Source organism: Brachyhypopomus gauderio, chromosome 16 (genome assembly GCF_052324685.1).
Source record: "Brachyhypopomus gauderio isolate BG-103 chromosome 16, BGAUD_0.2, whole genome shotgun sequence".
NCBI classification, from domain to species: Eukaryota; Metazoa; Chordata; class Actinopteri; order Gymnotiformes; family Hypopomidae; genus Brachyhypopomus; species Brachyhypopomus gauderio.
Window position 1 is genome coordinate 2,049,828 of NC_135226.1, and position 6,367 is coordinate 2,056,194.

Below are 6,367 nucleotides of genomic sequence, written 5' to 3' on the forward strand. Positions count from 1 at the left end.
AACCATCTCCTTCTTACATCCTTAAAAATATATATAATAATAATAATGATAAGATGACCAGGAGCACACCTGAGAACCAGGAGCACACCTAGTACTGCAAGCATGTCTCTGTCAGATATAGTTTAGCATATTTCCTTTTCCACAAACCATTTCAACAAACCTTCATGTAAATCTTAACAGCAGATCTTCATGTAGTCTACATCTCAACATCGAAATAATAATAATAGAATTTTATAAGCGCCTTTCAGGACACCCAAGGACACTTTACAAGGAAATAAACAACAAGAGATTTTATATAATAACTAAAATTAGAATAGAATTATTAGATTAGAATAAATGACCAAAAATTTAAAATAAATACATAAATAAAAAACATTAGAAAGAAGAAGCAGATGAGAAAAGAGACATATACACACACACACACACACACACACACACATATACATAAACACATACACATTAGTGAACCTACATATTTAAGAAAGCAATACTAAAAAGGTAAGTTTTTAAAAGCTTCTTAAAAGTAGATTAGGGATGTACATGTGTGGAGGCACAGCGGGATGGAGTTCCTTAACTTTGGACCAACAACACTAAATGCTCTTTTACCATACATATGGAGTTTTGCAGAGCGAATAGATAGTAGGTGAGCATCTGCAGACCGAAGTGAGCGTGATGGAGTATATGTAGCCAGCAGTGTTGGGAACGTTACTTTAAAAAAGTAATTAGTTATAGTTACTCACTACTTGTTCAAAAAAGTAACTGAGTTAGTAACTGAATTACTCTATGATAAAAGTAACTCGTTACCAGGGAAAGTACAGTTGTGATCAAATTTATTCAACCCCCACTGAAATAAAGTGTTTTGGCCAGTTTGACATTGATTTTGATCATTTCAGTCATCTTATTTACAATTATATCAAAGAGGCACTTATAAATTAGACAAACATAACATAATATTTATGATGGAATAACCACAAATGTCTTTACTGTGCTCACATCATTATCAGTTTTATTCAACCCCCTAGTGACATTATTTTTTAGTACTTAGTACAACATCCTTTTCCAGTTATGACAGCTTTCAAGCGTGAAGCATAGCTTGACACAAGTGTCTTGCAGCGACCTATGGGTATCTTAGCCTATTCTTCATGGGCAAAAGCCTCCAGTTCAGTCACATTCTTAGGCTTGCGCACTGCAACTGCCTTCTTTAGGTCCCACTAGAGGTTCTCAATTGGATTTAAGTCTGGTGATTGCGATGGCCACTCTAGAATGTTCCAGCCTTTCATGTTCAACCATGCTCTAGTGGACTTGGATGTGTGCTTCGGATCATTGTCCTGTTGGAAGGTCCAACGTCTCCTAAGCCGCAGGTTTGTGACTGACTCCATCACATTTTCCTCCAAGATCTCCTGGTACTGAAGGGAATTCATGGTACCCTGCACACGTTGAAGCTTTCCTGTACCATTAGAAGCAAAACAGCCCCAAAGCATAATTGACCCCCCGCCATGCTTCACAGTAGGCAAGGTGTTCTTTTGTTCATAAGCCTGGTTCTTCCTTCTCCAAACATAGCGCTGGTCCATTGTCCCAAACAGTTCTAATTTAGTTTCATCTGACCACAGTACACTGTCCCAAAACCTTTGTGGCTTGTCCACATGACTTTTGGCATACTGCAGTCGACTTTTCTTGTTCTTTGGAGTCAGCAAGGGGGTGCGTCTGGGCGTTCTGGCATGGAGGTCTTCGTTATGCAGTGCGCGCCTTATTGTCTGAGCTGAAACTTCAGTGCCCACATCTGACAGGTCTTTTTTCAGTTCCTTAGCAGTCACGCGGGGATTTTTCTCCACATTACGCTTCAGGTAGCGCACAGCAGTCGCGGTCAGGATCTTCTTTCTGCCACGACCAGGTAACGTTTCCACTGTGCCCTTTAACTTGAACTTGCGAATGATACTTCCGATAGTGTCTCTTGGAATATTTAACAACTTCGCAATCTTTTTATATCCATTGCCATTCTTGTGAAGAGCAATAACCTCTTCTCTTGTCTTCTGGGACCATTCTCTTGCCTTCACCATGCTTGGAAACACACCAGTAGATGTCTAGAAGGAGCTGAGTATCACAGTCCTTTTAAATCTGCCTAATTGGTGCTTATCATGCTTGATTGCTGCTCGTTGACATCCACAGATGTTTTCAATACCTGATGGAAAACACTGGAATGAACCTCTGTTCTTAGGAGTGGTAGTCGTAAAGGGGTTGAATAATTGTGTCAATGAAGAAATCACAAAAAGGCCATTTAATACTTTATGACAAAAAAAATTGATGCTATCTTAGTTGCATTTAGTTCTTTAACAAGTCCTTGTAAGATTTCATTATGAACACAATTACAAATGTGCACTGAATTCCATAAAACCCTTCGCAGCATTGGGGGTTGAATAAATTTGATCACAACTGTAACTATTTGCATTACAGTTTAAAAAAAATTATATGCCAATGAAAAAGGATTTTTTGAAAAAGCAGTTTTCACGGTCAGTTGAAATGAGTAGATCAGAAAGGTGTTTAATTTTTATATTTATTGCACATCCACAGACCAGTGCAGGATAAAATCCTTTAAAATCCCAAATCTTTTGTTAAAAAATATAAATAATAAAAAAAAGCAAAAGTAAACAGTTGCACTATATAAAGTGCATTTACATCTATCAAATTAAATTAAATTCTCTCAACCTGAAACAACTGGTTTGTTCACAACAGATGTAACAATAAAACCTCTATTCTTAATTAAATAAATAAAATACCCAGTCTGGTAGACATTCAGGAACTTCAAGTATTTTCTTAAATAATGTTTATATCGCCACCTTGAAAATGCAAATGTTTCTTCTGTTTGCTCCTGACTCGCCATTTCTGCCTCTTCTCCGTTTGTGTCGTATGTCACTGGTGTGCTTCGGCGTGCGTGTAAAAACACTGGCTCTGATTGGCTACCATAACGCTGCCTTAGCCAATCGATTACTGACTTGTTAAGTTAAACAGGTGTTACACCAAGAACTGTGACCTATCGAGATCTGTTACTCCTCACTAGCCTGGGAAGCGGTCCACTCGCATTACTGTTAGTATATCAATATATAGTAACGCACCGCTTTTAATGACCAGTAACATCAACTGCGTTGTAACGAGAGGAAAAGTAATTAATTACATTATCCCGTTACTGACAAAATTACGCCGTTACCTAACACCATTATTTTTAACGCGTTATTCACAACACTGGTAGCCAGTAATAAGCTACGGAAGCAGTAAACCAGAGAAGTGGCATATAAAATTAAATACAAATTGTCACGGTGAGGCGGCCCCCTACTGGCCGCCTCCGTCCACAGCGGCTGTTGTTGTTGTTGTTGTTTTGTGACGTCATGTGTGTCCCTCAGGTGGGCGGAGCCCGTGATCCGTCTCACCTGAGGGTCGTTTGTTTGCCTATATATGTCTTGTCTTTGTACCAGTTGACCGCTGGTCATTATATCCTTAATTTGGATCTATTGCACGGGTTTTGGTTTGCACTCTTTCTATTAAACCATCCTTTTTCCCTGAGACTTGGCATGATCGCTTCAATTTTAGTTCGCACACCCCACCCGTCACACAAATAATTAAATTCTAATGAAATCTACCTTTTAATGATACATACCATTATAAATACCATTTCTACTTTTCACACACCACCAGTATATGGTGAGGCCCGTATATTTACATTTACATTTACATTTACGGCATTGCTTCTGATCACAGAATACATCCTAGGTAATAGTACGGATAGGCCAGAATTCAAGACACCATTGAGTCAGACTACTACTAAAACTACAGGATTATCTAGTTATCTAGTGTTTTGCAAGTTAGACGTTTGCCAAGAAGCACAAATAACCATAGACAGACATTTTAAGAACAACGGCAAGTGGTATCAGCTGAGTTAGTGCTTTGGTAAGAGTCCTCAATCTACGCTTGAAGATAGCAATAGACTCTGCAGTCTTAGCAGCTAATGGAAGATCGTTCCACCATCTTGGAGCCAGGATGGAGAATAGTCTGAAGTTTTGTCTTCCATGAGACCTTAAGCATGGCGTTTCAAGTCGAGCCATGCTTGAGGTTCTGAGTGTTCGCTGTACAGATCAGCATTTACCATGGACATCATGTAGGGAGGGGCCAGTCCATTTTTGGCTTTGTAAGCAAGCATCAAGGTTTTATATCTGATGCGTGCCGCTACTGAAAGCCAGTGAAGAGAGCGTAGCAGAGGAGTCACATGTGAGAACTTGGGTAGATTGAAGACCAGTCGTGCTGCAGCATTCTGAATTAGTTGTAGAGGTCTGATGACCCGTAGAGGAAGACCTGCAAGTAGAGAATTGCAGTAGTCCAGCTTAGAGATTACTAGAGACTGCACAAGCACTTGAGTAGCGTCCTGTGAAAGGAAGGGTCGTATTCTCCATATGTTGCAGAGGAGAAATCTGCAGGATCTGGTCAGCTTTGAAACATGTGTTGAGAAGGACAACTCGTTGTCCAACGTTACACCCAGGCTTCGAGCAGTTTCTGATGGTGTTAACAAGATGTTCTCAAAGGAAACTTTGAGGTCGTTGTGTGTGAGAGAAGAAGGCCTAGGACTGAGCCTTGGGGGACTCCAGTGGAAAGTTCACATGGATTGGATGTAGATCCTCTCCATGTTACCTGATAGGAACGGTCTTCAAGATATGACTGGAACCATTTCCATGTGTGCATGCAAGAGTGAGAAGTGCATTCCCTTACATTTACATTTACATTTACATTTATGGCATTTAGCAGACGCTCTTATCCAGAGCGACTTACAAAAGTGCTACGTAGTTGCTTGGAATCTCCAAGGTAGAATAGATAGTCCTGAACACAAGGTACTCTAAGCTGGAAAAACCACTAGATGAAAGTCAAATGATTAGTCTAACCCTTAGTCTAACACCACAGCACCTTGAAGTTTGGGGCATACTTTGAGCCAAGTCTCCTTATGTATGGTCTCAGGTCTGTGGTTGTTGCTGTTAAGGTCTTATTTTGCTGTTGGTGTAGTTGTGGTTGAGGGTTTATTTTACTGTGGGGGCAGTTAGGGTTGTGGAGTAATTGGCTGTAGATAAATTGAGGCTGATAGAGTTGTTTTGCTGTCTCAGTAGTTCTGGCTGATGGAGTGAGAGAGATAAGAGGCTCTGTGTGTGTGTGTGTGTGTGTGTGTGTGTGTGTGTGTGTGTGTGTGTGTGTGTGTGTGTGTGTGTGTGTGTGTGTGTGTGTGTGTGTGTGTGTGTTCTGTGAAAGTGACCTACATCATAGAATTTCCAGTTACAGACAGGAAAAATACTGAAGTCCAGGTCCAAAATGCACAAGCAGACTATTCGGTATGGGGGTATCTGTGCACGATTCATGATTTTATGGCAAAAACTGCAGACTGTGAAAATGGTAGAAATGTGCAAATATAATAATAATTATTAGGAACTTGAAAGTAAAATTTGTGGACAAATGTTTGTGAAAAGTGGATGAGTAATTTGTATCCATCCTCAGATCATGCATATCAAGTTTGGTGGATTTATCTTGAAATTTCACAAAACGGGAGCAGTGTGAAAATTTGTCTCATGAATGTCTATGGGAGAAAGTGGTGAGACGGAGGCATGGAAGGGTGGATGCAGGTGGTGTATCTCCAGACAGCACAAGCACATCATTCAGGTATAGGGCAGAGGTTCATAGAAAGTTTGTGGGCTCTGTATTAAAAACTGTCAAAAAAATAGCAGTCAGAAATTTCGGGTGTAAGAACAAAATGAAAAGCAAGTTGGCATTGTCATGCTGACATAGTAATACATTTAATTTATATATAAATAAGTTTTATTTATATAGCACTTTTCTCAGACCCACGGTTGCTTTACTCTGAGGGAGAAACCCAAGGCAGAGATATGAGATTATCTCATCTGTTATCGTGTTGACTCCTCCTGTGTGAGCCAAAAATTCTTAAACAAGTCTGAACACATTTGAATACCATTTATGGTATGCTTTTTCTTTATCCCTTTTTGGGGTTCCGGTAATTTACAGCAGACATTCAAAGTAGAGCTTTCACTTTCTATTGTTTATAGATAGATAATACGTGAAAGTGCTAGAAACTCCAAGTACATTTTGAACAAATATATAAGCATATTATATTTGGTACTATTCAGATTGTATTGAGTAATAAATAGTATTTGGACTAATCTCATATTCACAAACAGTTTGTGTGTGTGTGTGTGTGTGTGTGTGTGTGTGTGTGTGTGTGTGTGTGTGTGTGTGTGTGTGTGTGTGTGTGAGTTTGTGTGTGTGTGTGTGTGTGTGTGTGTGTGTGTGTGTGTGTGTGTGTGTGTGTGTGTGTGTGTGTGTGTGT